The sequence below is a fragment of the Chenopodium quinoa genome, unplaced genomic scaffold (genome assembly GCF_001683475.1).
Source record: "Chenopodium quinoa cultivar QQ74 unplaced genomic scaffold, ASM168347v1, whole genome shotgun sequence".
Lineage (NCBI taxonomy): Eukaryota > Viridiplantae > Streptophyta > Magnoliopsida > Caryophyllales > Amaranthaceae > Chenopodium > Chenopodium quinoa.
The window spans coordinates 2,158,119-2,180,973 of record NW_018744080.1 but is presented as its reverse complement, the minus strand read 5'-3'; positions in this window follow the sequence as shown (position 1 = coordinate 2,180,973).

The window sequence follows — 22,855 nt, the reverse complement described above, 5'->3', positions numbered from 1 at the left end:
TAAATTTGTTTTATGTTTAGATAAAATTTCTAATATCAAAAGATGATATTTTATATTTAAGTAATTTAAACTTAAAAATCTCATTCGTCCATTTTGCTTGCGTGACATTCGAATTATTTAACTTTAAAAGAAAATTAATAATTATCTACAACTAAAATTTATAATTCTACATGGCTTGCTAAGAAAATTAAATCCTACGTGGCTCTATAAAAACTCGGGAAAAACTCCCCTTTATATATACTAATATGTGCCCCAGGTGTTGCCCCTGATACTCACTATAAAGAGTGCACTTATTTGTGGGCATGTTTTGTATTGTTATTAGTATTAGTATTAGTAGTTATATATATGTATTTTTAAAAAAAATTTAGATAAACGAAATAATGATTCATGACCATATTTTATAATTATAACTAGATGAAAGCCCGTGCGGTGCACGAATTTTCAATACATAAATTAAAAAATATTTTGTATATTCTTAATTAGACTATAAATAAAAAAATTTAATATCTCGTTAAAAATTAATACATATATTTTTTGAGATTTATATTTTCCAATATTTTTTTTGGTTTTGTTATACTCCCATACTGGTTATAATGATTTAATAAATTTTTCTTTTCCTATAATTTTTTTCTTTTTTTTACCATTAATTTGTAAAATAATTTAATTTATGGTGTTTAATTTATGTGGCATCAAAGTATTAAAATCAGATATAATAAGCCTTTTATTATACATTTACTTTTAATAAAAATTACGAAAGTAGAGTGGTGATAAATTTTATCAATGAATATGATATAATTTGTATATAATACTTAATCTTTTTAGTAGAATAGATAATAAATGAGCGGATATTTTTTTGTGTGAGATAATAAGAAATGATATTTCTTTTATTTTAAAGATTATTATATTATATTTTTATATAACCCTAAATTGAATTATTTTTTATTTTTAATTATTGTACATTGTTTTTTTTATCATGTTTTGTAATTTTCATATTTCATCATCGTTGTTATTATTTTTAATCTTGAACATGTTTTTTTTAAACATGTTTAAATTGAACGTAATTTGTATTTTGTAACTTTAATATTTATTTATTTTATTTTTAATATATTGTAGGGAATAATTTCAAGCCTTTAAAATCCCACTAGCTTGAACCCCACTGTGATCATACACTAAAGTACGGTGGCGTCCAAAAGAGAAGAAGATAGAGCAAAAGAGTCGCCAACAAGTTTTTTAGGAACTTGTAAACCGTTCACGAGGTGAAGGTTACACTACCCCTTAACGATCCAAGAGATCGTCAACTCCATAAGGTCATGAACCAAATAAGGGTTCGGGGATGAAGGTACAAATCCAACCTAAAAGAGATTGAACCTGCCCTAATAATAGGCCTCTACTTTATTCTGATCGCATTCATGTGCGCTTTCTGACTAACATGCAATCAATAGGATCAACCCTAAACCTGTTTAATCTATGTTGGTTGAACATTAATGCACAAATAAACTATTATTGGCGATCACTTGAATTATAATCAAAGTTAACCTAACAAGATTATTAATTATCTCATTAAGCGTGATTGCAAGTACCAATTCCCTTTAAACATGCAATAAAGGTGATCAAGCAATAAATATAAAATAATCAACATCATTAATAATAATAATATCAATCATAATCATAATCATGTTAAAGCATAGCAAGATCCTAGGCATGATACTAACAAGATTAATAACAAACCCTAGCATGTCACTAAACAATAAAAATCAAATCTTTAGCCCTTACATGATACTAACAATCATAAATATTAGGAAGAATATAGGAAGCATCGTACTTTTAATCATACTTGATATTAAAGATACCCTAGACATGATACTAGGAATTAAAATAACAATCTAAGCATGATTTCTACATCATAATATCAATTAAACCATTAAAGTACTTACTTGGATGCCTCGTACCTCTTTCTAATAACAAAATACACACGTTAGTAACTTCAAGGAAACTAATAATCAAACAATTAAATTAAATAATTGAAAGAGAGATTTGGGACCAAACCCTCAGAAATTAAAACCTTTCACGTCTAGGGCGAAGGCAACTTCGAATACGGCTAGGTGTATCTAGATCTTGTGAATGCGGAATTTTGTATGAAAAAGCAAGAAAGAAAAGAAAGAATGAATGTTAATGAAAGTTGATGAAAAGAGATGAATGAAAAGGATTATTTGACTGTAGATGAATGCTAATTGATGAATAATTTGTGAATGAAGAGAGTTGATGATCGATGATGCTTGTTGATGAATGATGAAGATAGTTGGTCCCTGAAAACAGAGTTTTTGATACGATATTTATAGAGAAAATCATCCAAAAAAGATGATTTAGCAAAACAGAGTCTGAAGACCACAAAACCACCTTGGCGCCAGCCCTGGCTCATTGGCGTCAGGACCAGTGGCTAGCGCCAGGCGCCAATGGCTGGCGTCTGGCGCCAAGGCCTGGGGTTGGACGCCAAACCGACTTTTAACACGTTTTCGAAATTCTGATAAATTTCCCGTACTGGAAGATAAAATAATATAATTTCAATCGAAAATGCTATTTGATCTAATTAAAACTCTGAAGAGTCCTAATTGAATTAAGAATGATAAGACCTTCTAGAATGTTCTAGAAGACCAAAACCATTCCTAATTACATTAGGAATGATAAATTATATTAGGCCCACCCCTAGATCATAGGGCCGTACTTAAAACTCAAACCAGGCCCAGTTTAGTGAATTGGCCATAAATTCCTCAATATTCATCGGAATTGGGCTTATAATATATCGTTGGAAAGGTCTTTACAAGTCCCATCCAACTACACCACTATTGGACCCATATCATGGACCAACCAAACTGGATTGGCTGTTTTCTTAAAATAAAGTTTTCAAAAATAGAGAGAAAAGAAAAGAAATAAAACTTTTCGCAACACTAGACCTTTCCACACTTTGTTTCATTTGATTATGATTCGACGTGAAAGGCACTCATCATTGGGTTTGGTTTTGGGGAGACAAAAATGGGTGTCTACAGAAGCCCCCACTTTGACTGAGTTTGGAGAAACGCAAGTTTCGAAAACAGAAGTCAAAGTATCGATAGGGACGGAGAATGATTCAAAACGTTATGCGATCCTAAATCAATCTTATAATGCCGATACCTGCAAAACAATGTTAGTTAAACAGATAAAAGAGTTAAGAAACGCGTATCTTGCACCGTCGAGCACACGTCTCTGAAAGTAACCAATTGTTGCCGCTTTACTGTTGTTTTGACGACCTCCTGCAAGCTAGAGAATGCCATCCCGCTTGAAAACCGCTACGCCTTGTAACTGCTTCCAAATTAGAAGATTGCTTCGCCTGAAACTATCCTCTCCGCTGTGATAATATTCCACGTCCAAGGGAATATCATCGAAAATTATTTCTCTTGAAATAATTCTCATCCGCATTATGATCACCTTCCATGCCTCAGGAACTATGATCGAAGAAAATTTCGCCCTGAAATTACCTTCAGTCGTTTGTGACAACTTTCCGCAAGCTAGGGAATGATGTCGAAGACATCTTCTCTTGAAGTCATCCTCATTTGATGTGATAATTTCCCAAAGGAAAATACCGAAGACCCACACCTGTCGATCTTTAAAAGTTCTCCTGAACTTTGCTTTTGCTATGCCTGTACGTCGGCGCTCTTTGCTCTTGAACCTGTATGTCGGTGCCCTTTTCTCTTGAACCTGTATGTCGGTGCCTTTTGCTAATGAACCAATGCTTAGGCGCTTTAAGCTTAGTGAGACGATCTTTTTATTAGGTCGATCACTTTACGTAATCAAGCCGATTACTTAATCACTTCAAATTGATTATAGGGGCTAACTGGCGTACCAAGGAACCCAAAATATGTTGCAGAAAGCTAGCACAACCACAACAGGTGGCTGGCTGTTTTGGCGTCGTTGAAAAACAATCAGTGCCAGCCGTATGGCATTAGCGCCACTGGCATTGGCGTCTGGCGCCAAGCACGGAAAGTGACGCCAATTCTTAGGGACTGGCGCCAGCACGTATTCTTCTTTAAATTGAATTTTCCGTTTTATTTCTTGCTCTGTTCGTCGCGAAACAGCCCGAGAGAAGTCCGAAAACTTCAATTGATCATTGCTCACTCATTTCTCAACCGAATTCGCTCAAATTTGTTGCAAACCAAAGCTCTTCTCATCCATATTCCTGATCTATGTAAGTTTTCCTCCAACTCATACCGGTTTTTATGAATTATTGGCATGTTTATTCACGAATTTCATGAAAATTCGAAACCTATAATGCTCAATTTGCTTTGTTTATCAAGTTTTATGCCATGAAATTGCTTGTTTATGTTTGTATATTGCCTTGGGAGTAATTTGAGACTTGTTTGACTCAATTTGGTGAAGAAATGAGCAATCCGCCATTGTTGGACCTCTTAAGGTCGTGAAGAACAATATGACTCGTTCTTGATGTTTTTGGCTAGCAATTCTTGTTCAATTTGTCACAATAATCACTATAGTGTTGCAAGAAATTGTTTGATTGCTTGAAAAAATGTTGTCATGCTCAATTTGAATTTGTGCTCTGTTTTAGTACTACGTACTCTGTTTTTGCGAACATAGTATCATGCGGCTAGGCGAACCTTTAGATACTATAGAACCTTAATTTATGATGATTTTGCACAATGTAGCATGCTAGGCAAAGAGCTCAGGTTCACGGTCTCGATACACTAGACGGGAGCATGAGCCCGTGGAGGACGACACTACACCGTCCACTTCGCTTGGTCGGATCCCAGAGTGGGATGAACAGACCTTGTTCTTTGCCCCTGTCCACCACATTTCCGAGAGGGTGAGACGGGGAACCGAGCCTGGGAAGACACGACATCACGGCTCTGGCTGTGATGGTCTAGGCAATTTGTATAGGATGCACATTGCCAGAGATCGAGAAACGAGACTCCTATGGGAGTCTTGCGGACTGGTTGCCCTGTTCGAGACCTCCGAGGCTATGGTTGCCTCCAGCGGGGGTCACCACGTAGTACGCGCTCTGGTGGAGTTCTTCTGGGACACCACCAACACTTTTCATTGTCCATGGGGTGAGATGATGGCCACTCCTACAAACTTCAGTCTCATCACAGGACTGGAGTTCTCTTTTGTGCCGCTGCCATTCGACGGCAGTATCGACGTCTTTTCTCCGCAGGTCGAGCAACTGTTGGAGCAGATTGCTGTTCGGGCTCGAGCTGAGGTCGAGACGACTCAGTTCAGTGCTAGAGGGATTCGCCGCTCAACGCTGGCAGCGGCTCTTGACGACGATGCGACCACCCGAGAGCAGCGGGTGCGCATCTTTGTCCTGATGTTGTTGTCAGGGACATTCTCCCCTGACAGGGGTAGTAGGGCGTTGCTTTACTACCTCCCTGCTGTTCGCGATATCCAGCGGATCGGGACTTATGACTGTGCCAGCTTGGCCTACACTGACTTCGTTCGCGCGTTGAGGGACTCGTGTCGCCACTGGTCCTTTAGGACGAACATTGCTTTGTCTGATTTCTGGAAAGTCGTAGAGGTAAACATTATTCCCTATAAAATTTAGCCCTATATGTTAATTAGCATTTACTCACGCGTTAGCTTTTTGTAGATCTGGTTCTATGAGTACTTTCCTTCCATTGCGCCGGCGAGACCATCGCCGAGGGGGTATCCGGTGAGCGCCTCTTGGGGCGGCCACCATGTGGACCTGTCTACTGCACGCGTCCGGAGTCGAATCATCTCGGTACGACTTTTAGTGTTTATCTTGCTCTCCTGCGGCGTTTTGGACATGTTCTTACCCGATTGGTATTTTTATAGGGACCTGAGGTAGTATACCGACCATGAGGTGGTTGGACAGTCCCTGGATTAGCCGCACAGTACTCTGCTGAGCGCCGCTACTTTCTGGGGACCTACGGAGCGGTTGTGTTCTTAGGAGAGAGAGTTGTTATCCAACACTCTTCCGATAATTTTGTTGTTCCTGCTCCTCCACCACGTCACATGTTCGACGAGAGAGAGTTGTCGAGCATGGCTGAGGAGTCTGATTCCCTCTGGCGGTCCCATGTGATCCTTGGGCGGAGTTATGCTGAGGAGCTACTTCCTTTGTTGGCTCCAGCCCCTGTACCGGCCGAGGATGTGAGGGTAAGATCCTTAACTTTTTATTTTTCGCTGAGTAGCCCCCAAGTAATACCTTGCTAATTTCTTTCTGTTTCATCAAGATGGTCGCACTGAGTTTATGCCACCCGTATGTCCATCCACTACCAGGGGGTGTACGGGCCGATCATGGAGATGATTTCTCCGGCTCCTGAGGGCAAGCGCTTCGTGGAGCGGTCGATTCCTCGTCACCAGACTAGGGTAAGTCTAGTTCTAATTCAGAATCTTGTATTCAGTTATCATGCATTTTTACTGACTTAACTTTCCTTGACAGTTCTCACGCGAGGTGGTTTCAGCTATGGCACGATGCATAGATGCCTTCCGGAGCCAACTCGTTCGGATGAGGAATGCGGCTACCTGTCGTCGAGACGACACCGTCCGAGAGGTAACTTTTCTTTACTTATTATTTCTGCACTATGCTTCAGTTTTTACCTTGTTTCTGATTTAATTCTTTTTGCAGGGTCAACCGATTGCTTCTCACACCCGTACGAGGCCTGAGGGGCGGAGAGAGCCGGCGAGGTCTAGCTTGAGACGTCGTCGCACTTCGTCAGGAGGTAGAGGTGGTCGTTCCGAGGCTGCTCGAGCCGACGTTGCTGAGGGCTCAGGGTCTTCTTCTGAGGATACTCCTGCTGCACTGGTAGGAGAGGCTACCTCGGCTTTCAGAGGTGGTGGGATGCACGAGGTTGGCTCGTCATCGCAGCAGCCTCCGCGGTCTCAGCCTTAGGTTGACCTTGGGTGGAGCGGTCCTGTCTTGAGTTTCCCTCCTCCTACGGAGGCTGGAGCTGGTGCTGAGGCCGGAGCTGGCGGAGAGGTGACTCCTCGGACGGCGCAGTTTTATGGCATGATGGGCCTACGTCCTCCGGCGCCGTAGTTCATTTCTATATATGCATTTTATTTTGAATTTTTATAGAACTTTGCCTTTGACTTATTATTTAGACACTTTGTTTATTGTAAATTCATTATTATCTATTATTATGTTAGTGTGTGCAAATGTGATAACAACTTTGCGCAAAAATTCCGTCATTTTTATTATTGATGGAGGGTATTATCCGACTCTCTCCCCCAAAAAGAAAATAAAAAGGAGAAAATAAAACGGAGAAAAAAGCTGATATTTGAAAATTAATATAATTCAAAAAGAAATAGAAATAAAATTAACTAAAAATAATTGTTATATTTAATTAATTAATTAAAAAAAATGATAGAAAAATATTTAGAAAAAATAGAACGAGGCCATAAAGTCATTAAACCGACTCTAGTTTTAATATCAAAACGCAAGTGAGCACGCGCAACCTCTGCTGATTTGGCGCCTACTGGCGCCATCCTGTGGTGCGTGGCGCCAGGCGCTACACCTAGCGTGTGGCGCCAAAAGCTGATGGGTGACGCAAATTCCCGATGTGTGACGCCGATTGACGCTGACTCCGTATTCCAGTCAGATTGAAATTCCTCGCAATTTGTGCATAAATAGCCCCCTGCTCAGTCGATTCTTCTCATAATTTCATCGAAAAATATTCTTCTCTTTAAAAAAAATAATAATCATCATGTCTTTAGCCACTAAAACCTTCACCCAATATTCTCATGAATGGTGTCGATCTCTTAATGCTAAAGAAAGAAAAGAATTGGATTTATTTCACCTGGGGGGAATTTATGGCATCAAAGGGGGTAGATTTAGACATAGACTTCATACATACCGCTTTAGAATATTGGAACAATGAAACACATTGTTTTAGAATAGGGTATGATAAAATTAGCCCTTTGCCAGAGGAATTTGGTGCTATTTTAGGCTTCCCTGCAATAGACCTGGTAGTAATCCCTAGAGTAGATGCATATTACTATAAGGATTTTGAGCACTTCTTTAACTTGAAGGAAAGGGATTTATCAAAAATAGTAGATGGCAATGTAGTGAACTTAAAAGAATTCGCACGCTATTATTTTGATAAATCGCTTTCTGAATCCTTTCACATATATAGAAGAAGGGCGTTCTTATTCTGCATGCTTAATCAATAATGTCTTAGTAGTGGTAAAACTAATGAGGGACAATCAATTATAACCACTGTGCTAGAACAAATTGAATCAGGGAGAAATCCAATGCCATTGATAGTTGGAGAGACTATGATTAGTCTAGATGAATTGAAAAGGGACCCAAAAGCACCTCTTTGCGGTTCTCCAATTTTATTACAGGTAAAAAAACAATATTTTTGATTACAGAAATCAAATTTTTTTTTTGTATTGTAATATTAATTTATTTGCATTGGAATTTTTTACAGATGTGGCTAATGGAGAGGCTAGGATTAATTAGCCCTCCGGACGACATTGAAAATTATATGCCCACTTGCTTTGTGAGAAGAAAGAAGCGCATCCCTAAAATTGGGCGCCATGGGTGGAAGAAAGTCTTTGAATCACGTGATTTCGCTATCAAGTGGGTCATCCCATGGTGGAAAATAAAAAGGATGGTTGGTGTTAACAAGCAACCTTTTCTCCGTCTTCCAAGCTTGTCTCGCGTGACATATTATTATCCCTGCAGAGTAAGGAGACAATATGGGTTGCTTCAAAATATTCCTTCCGGGGATCTTCGTCCTCCCTATGAGTATCCCATTTCTCAAGAAGTAGATAAATTTGACACTTACTGGAGCGCTAGACCTTTATGGGAAGTGATTACCCAAAAGGTTCCCCCTTCTTTACCTAATGATGTAAAGAAGTGGTTGCTGAAGAAGTCTTCAATTGATCAGGGTAGAACCGATGTGAAGAATCGTCTAGGTGACAGGGTGACACCGGCCAAGGAACGCTTAGGTGCAAGAATTGAGTTCAAAACACCCACAATGCCTAAGAAGAAGAATAATACTAAAGACAAGGGGAAAAGGAAAGCTACAGACAAGAAGGTTTGGGTGGAAAAGAAGCATGGGGTGCTAGCTGAAGGAGAAACAATCTATTCGAAAATTGAATGTAGGTCCTCTAAAGGATGCCTACTAGCTAAAGTAATGGATGAAGAGGAGGAAACTGAAAAGAATTGGAAAAGGGAAAAGAAGGAGAAGAAATACTAGAACATTGCTTAGCTTTAGATTTATTAGATTCTTAATTTTTATTTAAAGTTAATTTATTTCAGCCTTATTTGAATTCCATTAACAATGCAATTTTATTTCATTAATGAAATTTCAGCTTTCAATTAAATTGTTACTTTAAATTTATTTTATTAAAGCAATGAAAAACCAAAAAAAAAAAAAAAATTCCAGAAATCTTTCGAGTACGGAAGTCGAAAATTTTCCGAAAAACACCGAAATTCGCCCAGATTTTATGACTGAATTAGCGTCAGTAACTGCAGATTGGCGCCAGCTATTGAGGTCTGGCGCCAGGAGCCAATTCCATCGTCTGGCGCTAATGGCTTTTGGCTGGCGCCAGACTCTGTTCTGTGACGCCAATAATTTTCCGACTTTTTGTTGACTTTTTGTTGATTCCGGAACGCGGAGATGTCGAAAAATAAAGTGGCCGCACCCGTAATGGGTTGCCTACGTATCCTTTCCTAAGGAATCAGGCCGAACGTAGCTCTCTTGAGTGTCCTACTCAAGTAATTATGGGTAGTATTTTTTAAGTTGGTCAAGATTGGTCATGTTTGAGAATTCATTTCCATCCATGTCAGTTAATTTTGTTGCACCACCTGACAGGATTGTTTTGAAAATGTAGGGGCCAGACCAATTAGGTCTAAACTTTCCCCTTGGATCTAAAACATTTTTTCTTAGCGCTTTTAATACCAAATCTCCTACTTTGATATTTCTTGTCTTGACCTTCTTATTAAAATGTCTAGCCATACGAGTTTGATAGCACTGAGTGTGATGTAGAGCTTCTAGTCGTTTTTTGTCGAGTAGGATCAATTCTTCATATCGTGCCCTAGTCCATTCGACTTCATCGAGTTTACTTTCTAGCGCAATACGTAGAGATGGTATTTCTAGTTCGACAGGTTGTACGGCATCCATTCCATATACCAAAGAAAATGGTGTATTTCCTGTTGACGTACGGATTGACGTGCGATAACCCCACAATGCAAAGTGAAGCTTGTCAGGCCAATCCTTATAATTTTCTGTCATTTTCTCGATAATAGTCTTTAAATTCTTATTAGCTGCCTCGACTGCTCCGTTTGCTTGAGGTCTATAAGGGGACGAATGATGATGTTGGATACCATATTTATGTAGCAATTCTTCACATTCGGCTTGAAAGTGAGTTCCATTATCACTTATCATTTCATGTGGGACTCCATATCGACAAATGATATTCCTCTCGATAAAAAGTGCTACATGTTTTGCTTGAACCCCACTGTGATCATACCTCCAGGGAATAATTTCAAGCCTTTAAAATCCCACTAGCTTGAACCCCACTGTGATCATACACCAAAGTACGGTGGCGTCCAAAAGAGAAGAAGATAGAGCAAAAGAGTCGCCAACAAGTTTTTTAGGAACTTGTAAACCGTTCACGAGGTGAAGGTTACACTACCCCTTAACGATCCAAGAGATCGTCAACTCCATAAGGTCATGAACCAAATAAGGGTTCGGGGATTAAGGTACAAATCCAACCTAAAAGAGATTGAACCTGCCCTAATAATAGGCCTCTACTTTATTCTGATCGCATTCATGTGCGCTTTCTGACTAACATGCAATCAATAGGATCAACCCTAAACCTGTTTAATCTATGTTGGTTGAACATTAATGCACAAATAAACTATTATTGGCGATCACTTGAATTATAATCAAAGTTAACCTAACAAGATTATTAATTATCTTATTAAGCGTGATTGCAAGTACCAATTCCCTTTAAACATGCAATAAAGGTGATCAAGCAATAAATATAAAATAATCAACATCATTAATAATAATAATATCAATCATAATCATAATCATGTTAAAGCATAGCAAGATCCTAGGCATGATACTAACAAGATTAATAACAAACCCTAGCATGTCACTAAACAATAAAAATCAAATCTTTAGCCCTTACATGATACTAACAATCATAAATATTAGGAAGAATATAGGAAGCATCGTACTTTTAATCATACTTGATATTAAAGATACCCTAGACATGATACTAGGAATTAAAATAACAATCTAAGCATGATTTCTACATCATAATATCAATTAGACCATTAAAGTACTTACTTGGATGCCTCGTACCTCTTTCTAATAACAAAATACACACGTTAGTAACTTCAAGGAAAATAATAATCAAACAATTAAATTAAATAATTGAAAGAGAGATTTGGGACCAAACCCTCAGAAATTAAAACCTTTCACGTCTAGGGCGAAGGCAATTTCGAATATGTCTAGGTGTATCTAGATCTTGTGAATGCGGAATTTTTTATGAAAAAGCAAGAAAGAAAAGAAAGAATGAATGTTAATAAAAGTTGATGAAAAGAGATGAATGAAAAGGATTATTTGACTGTAGATGAATGTTAATTGATGAATAATTTGTGAATGAAGAGAGTTGATGATCGATGATGCTTGTTGATGAATGATGAAGATAGTTGGTCCCTGAAAATAGAGTTTTTGATACGATATTTACAGAGAAAATCATCCAAAAAAGATAATTTAACAAAACAGAGTCTGAAGACCACAAAACCACCTTGGCGCCAGCCCTGGCTCATTGGCGCCAGGACCAGTGGCTAGCGCCAGGCGCCAATGGCTGGCGTCTGGCGCCAATCCTGATTCCAGGCGCCAAGGCCTGGGGTTGGACGCCAAATCGATTTTTAACACGTTTTCGAAATTCTGATAAATTTCCCGTACTGGAAGATAAAATAATATAATTTCAATCGAAAATGCTATTTGATCTAATTAAAACTCTGAAGAGTCCTAATTGAATTAAGAATGATAAGACCTTCTAGAATGTTCTAGAAGACCAAAACCATTCCTAATTACATTAGGAATGATAAATTATATTAGGCCCTCCCCTAAATCATAGGGCCGTACTTAAAACTCAAACCAGGCCCAGTTTAGTGAATTGGCCATAAATTCCTCAATATTCATCGGAATTGGGCTTATAATATATCGTTGGAAAGGTCTTTACAAGCCCCATCCAACTACACCACTATTGGACCCATATCATGGACCAACCAAACTGGATTGGCTGTTTTCTTAAAATAAAATTTTCAAAAACAGAGAGAAAAGAAAAGAAATAAAACTTTTCGCAACACTAGACCTTTACACACTTTGTTTCATTCGATTATGATTCGACGTGAAAGGCACTCATCACCGGGTTTTGTTTTGGGGAGACAAATATGGGTGTCTACATATATATATATTTTATTATAACTCTTTTCATATGTTATTGTATTATAACATATGATTTTTCTAGGATTTATAGAGTTTTAAAATATGAATTTATATGATTAATTTTAGTTAAGTTAATATTTTAAAATAATAATTCTCAATGGCTAACACTTTTGGTAAAAATAAAGACAACGTACATATTATTTTTAAGGGAAACTGAGATTATGATCGTTCCATCGATCGGTTCTTTCAATTCATATACTATAACTTGTACTTTGATTATCTAATCATTTTGCTCGAATTCAACTCTCATTAAATTAGATCTGCATGTAAAAACAAAACAAAATTTAGTAAACAAAACATGAACATATATCCCAAATAAACACAATGTAAACAATAAGTAAACAAAACATAAACATATATCTCAAATAAATACAATGTAAGCAATAATTACAAATATAATTTTAAACATGAATTTTAAAAAATTAAGCTATGATCTTAGCATGGTTTTAAAAATACCCAACTATTGACACAAAATTACTAACACAAAATTCAGTTTAGTTTATTTTGTATTGATACGAAATTTTGTTGGTGTCGTGTGATGCGTCAATTTATAATGGTAGGTATCATAAATTTTAATTTAGTTGTAATTAAGAAATAATTTTTATTTCTTATCATAATTACTATCAAATAAAATTTATCTTATAAAAGTAGGTATAAAATTTATTGTATTTGTTTATCATTTAAATATAATATTATTTCAGATATGGTTTTCATTAACTAATTAATAAATATCTTTTTTGAGATTTATCTTTTCATATATATTTTTTGGATTTGTCATATTCGTAGTAATGATTTAATAAATTTCTATTTTTCTTTTTTTTTTTAAAAAATTTTAACCAGTAATTTTATTGAGTGGTTTTTAATCTACTTGGCATTAAAATTTTAGATTTATCAAATCTAATTTGTTACTTTGATCTAGATTGCGATATAATTTTTTAATTCAAAAATAAAATACAAATTATTTTTATTATTGGTCGAAATAATTATATTTCTTACGTGGCACTCCAGATGCTCTCTAGAAATGCCTAATTTATTTATACATATATTAGATGATGTGGTTATTCATATAGGAGTAAAATTATATTGTTGATTGGATATTCATATTAATTATAATATGTGGTGTGTTGATATAAGTTAAATTCTATTGTCAATAAAAAGATACTTTGTAATCTTACATAAATCTATTCAATCGAATCTAATGTGGCATCTAATCAAATCACAACAATATATATTTGTCGCCTATATGGCGCGACACTTGTCAAGTCACAATCTCGTTGCTTGGTTGCGAGATCGACTTTATTGATTATTGATGATATAATATGATATGATATAGTTTTGTGCCCGGACGATGCCCAAATTGTCCTAAATGTTTTAACTTGAATATTAAATACAATTATACTACCTCCGTTAACAGTTATTTGCAACAAATGGGGGGTAGCACGGACTCCTAGGCAAAACTTTTAAAGTATGATTAAAAGAAATAAGGGCACTTGATTAAGTATTAATCCTACCTAAAAAAACAATTAAACAAAAACCCATAACTACCCTCACCCCCTGAACCACTAAACCCATAACCACCACCAACAACCACCAGAACCACTAAACCCATCGACACTCGGAACCTGAAACTCAACACCACTGAACTCAAAACTCAACCACGAACTCAATAACCACCCACGAACCGAGCTAGAACCCAGCAAACCACCACGACCCCAGACATAACCACCGAGAAACCCAACCATAAATCCAACCATCACCGAAATCCAGCCAAACCCACCCATGAACCACCCCCACAAGCCTGCAAATCCATTCAAAATCGACGAACCACCACCCATAACTCACTGAAAGTCACCCACAAACCACCGAATCCATACAATAGTCACGTAACGTAAACCACCCTAGCCCACCCGATCTGAAACCCTAAACCACCCGATTAAAAATGATTCCTTCACCACAATCACCAACACCCACCCACCCACGAACTACAAAAACCACCCACAAACAACTACCTCCAGATCTACCAAGCCCACAAACCACCAACATCCACCCACGAATTGAGATGAGAGATGGTGATGAAGAAGTTAATGAGAGATGAAGAAGGAAGAAGATGAGAGATGATGATGAACTGAGAGATGAAGATCGAAGAAGATGAGTGATGATGATGAACTGCGAGATGGAGATGGAGGAGAGAGGTGGTGGGGAAATGAAATTAGGGATGAATCTGGGTTTTTTGGGGGAAAAGCTTAGATGATTAGGTTAGGTTAGAGTTATAATAATTTGTAATTATGTATAGCATTATGTGTTAATAATTTTTAAATAAGGGTATTTTGGTCTTTTTATCAAAAAAAGTTACTATATTAGGGAGGAAATAGTTTTGTTTCAAATAATATGAAGCACCATTTTTTGGTAAATTTTGCAAATAACTGTTAACGGAGGTAGTATAATTTTTTTTTTATAATGTAAGATGTTTAGATATACAATATTATATCGCTTATTTATATAATAGTGCACTTTTTGTAGTTTTGTTTGTAATTAGATATTTATGTTATTATTGACTTCAAATTTTTATTATTGAACTTAAATTATAATTAAACTAAAAATATTTTTACCAAAATAAAATTAATTTTACTAATTAAAACTTATTTTACTGATTTTCTAGTATTATTTAAAAATAAATTAAGTAACATTGTATTTTTTATGCGGCTAGCCACACAATCTGGCCGGACAAAGTAAGCATTGTGAAACTGACCGAGTAACTCTTGTAATTAACTGAGTAACCTCTGACACTGATTAAGTAGCCTTTATCTATATCAGTGATTAAGTAACCACTATAACACTGACAAGTAACCCTTATATCACTAACGAAGTAACTCTTGTAATAGTTGGTGACACGACTTGGCCAATTTCGTATAAAAGTTTGTAATTAAATATATTATAAAGGGATCTTATTTTAAAGAACTTTTTAAATCGAATTAGATGAAGAAAATAGAATTGAGTTATAGGATATTTATTAAAGGTTATGATTAATTATATATATGAATTATTAGAATTCTATCAATAATAAATTTCTATAAAACAATTTTATCTTAAAAAATATATCCAAAAATCACTTAATTAGTAACATATGTGTTACAATAATACATATATATATCCTATGTGGCGTGATACTTGTCAAAAAATTGGACTGTCAAGTGTCGATGTCTCATGGTCTAGTTGTGAGACTAGATTTATATATTAGTAATATGTATGATATATACTAGTTTTATGTCCGGGAGATGCCTAGATTGTTAATAAAATTTTAGGATAATCTTTTTGGCTTGCATGTTAAATATGGTCATATAAACTGTTTTGATTATGCAGGATATTTAGACAATCACAATTTTTTGTATGCAGCCTGCTCTACCGTGCGGCAAAGGTTACTCAAGTTTCTCGGTCATGGATTACTCGAGTTTCCAAGGTTACTCGACTTTCTTAGTCATGGGTTACTCGAGTTGCTCGATCAGGGGTTAATCGAGTTGCCGGAGTTACTCGAGTTTCTCGGTCAGGGGTTACTTGAGTTGTCGTGGTTACTTGAGTTTCTCGGTCAGGGCTACTCGAGTTGCCGGGGTTACTCGAGTTTTTCGGTCACGGGTTACTCGAGTTGCCGGGGTTACTCGAGTTTTTCGGTCACGGGTTACTCGAGTTGTCGGGGTTACTCAAGTTACTCGGTCAGGGGTTACACTTGAGTTTCTCCTGACCGAGTAACCCCTCAAGTAAACCCTGACTGAATAACCTCTCAAGTAACCCATGACCGAGCCCCTCGAGTAACCCTTGACCCATTAACTTCTCAAGTAACCCCTAACTGAACTCTAAAGTAACCCTTGGTTGAGTAACACTTGACGAACTCCTTAAGTAACCCTTGCTTGACCGAATTACTCGAGTAACTCCTGACCGAACTCTTTAAATAACCCTTGACCGAGTAACTCGAATAACCCCTCAAGTAACTCGAACAACCCTTGACCGAGTAACTCTTAGAGTAACCCTTGACCAAGTGAACCCCTCGAGTAACCTCTGTTCGAACTATTCAAAAAACCCCTGATCGAGTAACTCGAGTAACCCTAAACTGAATAACTCGGATAACCTCTAGTAAAAAAACTCGAGTGACCCTTGACAAAAAAACTTGGGTAACCCCTGAAAAAAAAACTCGGGTAACCCCTGCCGCATGGTGTGGCCCATTGCACCAAAAAGTTGATGATTAGGCATATATACGATAACACATCATTTATTTATATAATAGTGTACTTTTTGTAAATTGATATATATGTTATTCTTAATTGAATTTATTTTTATTGAATTTAAAAGTATTTTTACCATTATTTTTACTAATTAAAAGTTATTTCTACCAATTCTCTATTATTTTTAATAATTTAAATATACTATAAATGGACTTATTTTAAAAAACTTTTTAAAACGAATTTTATGATGGAAATAAAACTGAATTATAAGATATTTATTAAAAGTTATGATTAAAACTTATATATATATATATATATATATATATATATATATGTATATAAGATTAGGAATAAAAGAATATTTTTTTTGCTGAGGATTCGGCCCTACTTCCCTATCAATTTTAGTCAGTGGTTTTAGGATTAAATACGATTAGCCTATTACCATACGGTGTGGCCAGGGTTACACGATTAGGGTTTACTTGGCTACGAGTTGTGTGGCTGGGGTTACTCAGTCGGTCAGGGGTTTGTGTGTTAGCTTGCCGCACCCAAGGCATTGAAGTTCACTTTAGTAAAACAATCAATTTTGATTCAATAAAAATTGTAGGGCTTTATATACTCTAAGAGAAATTGCATGAATCATATTCATAAGCATCTAATAACCAAGATCATTGCATAACACATATTAAAAAAGTAAATTATACCTTTGAAGTCTTATTCCACGTGCGATTGAGCAAGAACAACAGGAGATAAAGAACCCCAAGCGTTATTATTCTACTTGGTCCACGGGTAAAGATTTAAACCTTTACTAATGTTAGTCATGCTTGAACACTTCAATCAACCTTCTACGAAGAAAGGAGACAAACTCACCACGAACCACCACGACGAGCACTACAAGCCACCTAGGAGGGTGGCCGGCCATATGGATGTGTGTGAGAGAGAGGGAGGGCCGTGAGTGAGGAGAGAGAAAAGGGAGATTAGGGTTTTGGGAAAATGGTTGCCTTGTTTCACAATTCACTGAATGTTAATTGTGTCTTGTTCAACCTTAGTCATGATCTTATTTATAGATCATATCTCTAAATAAAAATCGTAATCCTAATCAAACTACACTAGCCCAACACCTTAAATGGTTTGTCATAATCTCATGAGGCCCATTAATGAGCCTCTTACTCGTTCAATCCAATACCCTCGTGTGTGATCTCTTAAAATCCATCCTATTGGGCTTTAGACCATTTGACTAGCCCAAAATTCATTTATTATATCTAGCAACAGACAATGACGACTCAAAAAAATGAACTAATTATTTTTATAAGAGCAACTTCAATGGTAAGCTAATTGTTAAATTAGCTTGCCATGCCACATATGATTTCAAGCTAACTTTCTTTGTACTCCCTCCGTCCCTAAATTACATTCCTTTTTTCCTCTATTATGTGAGGAATAAATGCTAGAAACAGGAATGTAATTTAGGGAAGGAGAGAGTAGCTATTTTGTGTCCCAATGGTTAGCTACTAGCTTGTTAATTAAATAACCTTGACCTTTTCCATTAGCCCTAGAAATTTAATTATTTTAATATACTAATGTCCAAAAATTTTGGAAACCTTTTTGTCAAGCAGAGCTTGGACAAACTAATTGTATTTTTTTAGCTCCAATGGTCAAGCTAGTAGCTAGAGACTTTTGAAAATTGCAAACAAGTTCCTAGCTACAACCATTGGAGGTGCTCTAATAGTGATTCTTGATATATCTAGAAATTGCACTTATCAAAGACATAATTCTTTCAAAAATAATTTCAATTTGGCAAAAAAAATATGAAGTGAACCAATAGTGAATAGGGCCTGGCTTGTTAAAAAATTATTGTAAGCTGATACAACTTTTAAGAGTATATAATTGCATTAAATTCAATTTATAAGAAAAAAGGAAATAAAATATTTACTATCAATACAATGAAGATTTATTTTCTAATATTCATTCAAAGTCTTAATTAGCTACGCCAAATAATTGTCAAGTCATTTTTTATCTGCACCATTAGATACAAGCCACATAACGATTGAGACAGCCTTTTATTCCCTCATTTTTTTTTACATTCCCTCAATTTGAGACCAAAATGGAGTAGATAGGCTATTATTTTTGTATGTTTTTATTTTCTTACTAGAGAGATTCAATAAATACTAGGCGTTGTATTTTTTAACTTTACAAAAAAAAAAATTAGTAAAAATAATTTATGTTCAATAAAAATAATTTTAATAAGTAAAAATCATAATTATAAAGAAGATATATAATAGATTGATAAAATAATAATAATAATAATAATTTTAATAAGTAAAAATCATAATTATAAAGAAGATATATTACGTATAATAGATTGATAGATAGTTCAACAAAAATAATTTCAATTGAGGTTTTTTTTTTATTATTTATATTTTTTTTTTGGAAGTCATTTTTAGTAAAAACACCAGTTAAGCAAAAGTAATGTTTTCATGTCAAAATAAAAAGTGTTGCTAGTAATTATTGTAAACAAATTACAGATCCAATTTATTGAGTCAAAAAATAAATTATTTACCTCTAGATGTTTTTTTCCATAATATTAGAGCTAGGTAGGGAATGATAGAGCAGATTGATTAGTAATTAATTAAAAGGTAGGTACCGTTTACTAATTAATTATTGTTGTAACTCATATCATAGTCAACTCTATAAAAAAAAAGTCTATCATTTCTCTCTCTACAAAGTACTCCGTATCAAAGTTTTTCTGACCTTAGTTTTATACTTTATTTCACAGATTGGAGGAGAAGTCAAAGGAGATTATTTTAATGTAAGTTCCATCTTATTTATTCAAAGAATTATATAGTGTTTCGTTTTAGTTAACTAGTACCTTCGTTCAATTTTTAAATCTTTAATCCTTCACGTTTAGTTGAGGGACTTTACTTTTGACTATCATTTTGTATAAGTTAAGATTCATACATTTGTGATTTGTTAAATTCATCTCAAAATATATACTTTTGATGATTGGTAAAAGCTACACTCGATTATATGTAGATCTGTATATAATCGGATAAAACAACTATGTATCATGCTTTCAAAAAATTATGTGCCTTTATTCGTTTTTTATTGTTGTCTTTGTGCTTTTTTTAATTCCAATGTCCTATAATAACATTTGTGATTTTTATTTTGATGTTATGTGCTATGTTTGTGCTATTTTTTCAAGAAAAATTAAAACTAACACGATTGCATTTTTAACAATACAAATTAAAGGGTAAACAATTTTAAGATAAGTGTTGCATGTACAAAGCACTTATGAAATCCAGGATTTTCTTTTAATTAAAAAAAAAATCTTATTTATCGAATGTTATTAGCCAAAAAATAATAAAAGCAATTTTCAATCATCTAAAAAATATTTTGTTTTTTGACAAAAAATCATCTAAAAATAAACAAAATAAAAAAAGTGTTAAATTTAGCGTTTTGTGGGCGGTTAACAATAATAAGCCAGAAAACGAGTGATTAATAAATAAATAAAAAAGGTGTTTTGAAGATAGTTATATACAATTAATCCGATATAATCATATAAAACCTTAGAATATATATGAAACTATTGAAGGATTACAAAGTATATATTTCTGGATCATATGTTGCAAAATTAAACATACATTATTTTATGTTGGACTTAATTTTATTAAGAAGTGTCTAAATTGTATGTGTAGTGAATTTTTGTTTGTAATATATACTTCATATAGCAAGTTCAATTTTGTCTTGATTTTAGTTGGTTTTAGAATGATTTGGTCTTATCACTCTCATGTAAAAAAATAGCAAAGAATATTAGAGTAAGGAAACAACCCAATTGTACAAAATTATATCCTAATTTACGTCTATCTTATCAGATTTGGATAATATAGTTCTTGCTTGATTTTGATTTTTAAAAATAATGTAGTACCAAATAATATCTTGCTTGATTTTGATTTTTTTTTTTTTTTTTTTTTAAAAAAAAAAACCATGTATATTAGAATTCCTATGTAATATAGTTCTTTAGTCTCCACAATTTTCATATATATTTTCGCCTGTAATCTCCTAATTCATTTGCATTAATAAAAGTAGCACACATACGGTCACGTGTGGCTGGTATTGACTTACCTTCAATGTATTACACACGTGCTATTTTCTCTTTGTAATTTTTATTTATTGCAATCCGATTTCAAATTAACTAAATCTTTGTTTAATTTTATTATATCTGTGGCGGCGGGTACTTCTTGAATCAATCAACTAACTAACGTGATTTTTTATTTTTTTTCTTTCTTTTTGTTTTGTGTAGCATCATGGAATACAAAAGTACTCGCAATGCTGGAAGACCTGTGACAAGATCTGCTGACAAAAATGGTGGAAATGTCAATGATTTGTTCCCTCAAGTGCCAAGGAGAAAGAGGTCCAAAATTAACATGGTTAAGAATACCAAATTGATTGCAATGTACGCAGCAAATGATGAGATTCCAAGTGAAGTTGTGACTGAGGAAGTTGTGACTGGGGAACCAAATCCTCGTCCCTGGGTAACTCAATTAACGATTCCGGGTCCGATTCCGAACGTAGAGAGTACAACTATGGATCGTACTTCCTTTGAATTTTTTTTGGAAGACATGCCTTAGCTTCTTCATCTTAATGCTTTGTATTCGATACATCAATAATTGTCATTTAGACCTTTCGTGATTTGTAGTACCACCATTTTATAATTATTTTTAATATATTTTGTTTTGACATTACATATTCTTAATTTCTACTTTGATTATGTTCATTATCCTTTTGTAAGGGAAATGTACTTATTCTTGATGTTTTGAAATATCAACTTGTTGTATTCCCTTTAGTTTTATATTAATGGCCACAATCAAATTTGGTACACATCTATATGGATGAACTTGACCACTACAGTACACTAATATAATTAATTTAGAATAAATAATTATTACAAAGCTATTATCATCATGAAACTTAATATTAATGCCACCAATCCAAATATATATATATATATATATATATATATATATATATATATATATATATAGGGGAAGACTCTCGTGAGAATTTTTCTTATATGAGAATTTTTCTTATGTGAGAACACTCTTTATGTTCTAAATTTTTACTCGTATGTTCTAAATTTTAAATCTGATATTCTAAACTTTTTTTTTAGGTGTTCTAAATTAAATCAAATGTTCTAATTTATTACTCACATGTTCTAAACCATTAATTAGTTAAGCTTGATGTCATAAATTTTAAATAACTTGTTCCAAACTTTTAACTTTTATGTTCTAAATTTTAAAATGTGTGTTCTAAGATTTTTAATTATATGTTCCAGATTTTAAAGCGTATGTTCTATTTTTTTTACTCGTATGTTCTAAATTCTTTACTCACACTTTCTATATTCAATATCAGTTTGTTCTAAATTTTTATTCACATGTTCATAATCTTAAATCAAGTATTCTAAATGTTACTCATATGTATAAAATTTCATAAAGCATATTTTATAAATTTTTAATCACTTGTTCTAATTCTTAAATCAGATGTTCTAACATATTACTCACACAAATGTTCTAAATTATTACTCATATGTTCAAAATTTTAATTTGAGTCACATGTTCTAAATTTTAACTCGTATGTTCTAAATTTTTACCCACATGTTCTAAATTTTAAATCAGTTCTCATATAAATATAAATTCTCACATATGGACCTATTCTCACCGGATCCCTCCCTTATATATATATATATATATATATATATATATATATATATATATATATATATATATATATATATATATATATATATATATATATATATATATATATATATATATATATATATTTACAGTTAAAGTTAGCACAATTAGAGTATACTTAAAAGGTGAAATAATATACCAATTTTAATATTTTATGGAGCGATGATGGAGTAATTTTCACAAATACGAAATACACAATTAGAGTATACTTAAAAGGTGAAATACTGGTAGAGATAGGTTCAATTGTCTTTTATTTTATGTTGAATTGATAAACATTTCTACTCTATTTTATGCTAAGCCTCGTTTATATTATTACCTCACCCATTTAATCCTACAGGGCTACAATCTTTACACATTTTTACTCACTCTTTCTAACTTTATCTACCTTCGGAGCTACTACCTCTATTAACTATTA